Here is a 1,917-nt window from a genome sequence, read left to right on the forward strand (position 1 = left end):
CTATTTCTTCAGAGCACCAGTGAAAGATGATATTGTGTTGAATCAACTGGTTAAGCTGGGCACTGCTCTATGTTATGCGGTGTTTATTAAAATCAATCTTATAAACAATTTTAAGCTATTATTATTACACAGGAGGCCTTTAAATGTGCTGACAGAGAAACTGAAAACTGACCTACTTCAGCAGTTTACCTGAGAAAGCAAGAGCAGTTTTTCAAATACACATTAAAAAAGATCTATATTTTCTAGTACATGTTCTAGAAATTACATTTGACTGAAGAAAATATTCATCCAGAATAGCAAGCATGACCAGAAAGAAGGTACCAGGTACATTCATTGGACAGTTCACTTTGGTTTTACTTTGATTCATATTTACCCTATACGCAACACATTACACACAATTATAGATGTGACATTCCTCCTCATCAATGCATCAATACATTTAATAGAATTATTGGCACAACTGAGCTAAAAGGGAAGTGCCATTCCTGAGCTACCATTTAGAAGTCTCCATTTTCCAGGGGAAGCAAATATATTTTCTGAGGAAGAGAAGCAAACCTTTCTAAAAGAAAAATGGGTTATGTTTATTAGCTACTGTCTCTTGATCTGAGTCAAAATTCTTATGTGATAACAAAAACATGAAAGGATAATTTTCATCTGAAATAAGCTTAATTCTGTCCCAAGTAGTCTGAGCCTTAATTCAATGAACAATTATGTGTTTGATCAACTTCAGAGTAATTTATGTATGTGTCATTACCTTGCTGAAAAAGGTTGCTGTCCTGAATCTCTGGATTATTATTATTGCCAAAGCTGTAGGTTTCAGACCTTGAGGTTAGAATGGGCAGAACGTGCACAAATTTTAGTCACAGGGGTATTTCACTACAATTGCCCAGGCACCAGCTTGCAGATAGAGCAATGTCTTCTAATATGTGAAGGCACCAGTGGTATCCAGCCTCTGTCGCATGCATTTCTGTGAGCCAATGTATTTTATACAAAACGTATAATTAACCCTTCAAGGCATACAGGACACTTTCAATTTCTTCCTGCCTTTTTAAAATGTCAAAAAAAGATTTTTTCCTCTGCACTTTCAAAACATTATAATTGTGAGAAACAGGGTGTTTTATTGGAAAATAAGTTATTTGTTTAACAGAAGTTAAAAAAAAAGTCCTTTTCTCAAAATGTTCATTTGTTCAGTCTCAGATAATAACACATTTAAAGCAGTCTGATTAATATCCTGTACTTTGAAAATCTCCAAGCTTCTAGCTATTTCTCAACCCTCATTTCCCCGCCTCTCCATTCATTTATCAAATTTTCTAGGCAACAGAAGATGTGAATTTCTTAAGTAAAAAGGGTGTATAAAAAATAAAAGCATATTTTGTGCAACACATTTGAGAAAAGAAAACTCACAGATAACTATACAGTGAGAGCTTTTTTTCTGGTTACCTTCAGAGGCTGATTATTGTTATCAAAGAGTTTAGCAGTCATTGTGAATAGATAGGGAATTATTCCATTTCTTCCTTGAAATCTCAATGGATCCTGAGGTAATGTCAAACTTGGGATGAATTCATAGGAAATTCATTCATAATGAAAAGCAATTTTGTAATGTATGAACAGAGAGCAGATCCATCCTTGAAGCATATGTACAAACACATGGCCATGCCCCAGTGCAAATTTCAAGCAAACAGCATGTTTCATAAGAAACAGTCAGTTTGCTCATTTCTAGAGAGCTGGCAGTCAGTTTGACTTGCTGAAAGATACCAAAAACATAATTTAAGTACTGTGTTTAAAGTTAATCTAGATAATAAAAAGCAGGGATAAACTATCCTAGACTAGAATTGTAAATTAGATGCAAATTGACAATAGGAGTGGAACTTTAATGAAGTACAGTATTTCCCACTGCTGAGGAAGTTAATTTGATGG

This window comes from Pezoporus occidentalis, unplaced genomic scaffold (genome assembly GCF_034315485.1).
Source record: "Pezoporus occidentalis ecotype Australia unplaced genomic scaffold, CSIRO_AGI_Poc_V1 ctg96, whole genome shotgun sequence".
In the NCBI taxonomy this organism is placed as follows: Eukaryota; Metazoa; Chordata; class Aves; order Psittaciformes; family Psittacidae; genus Pezoporus; species Pezoporus occidentalis.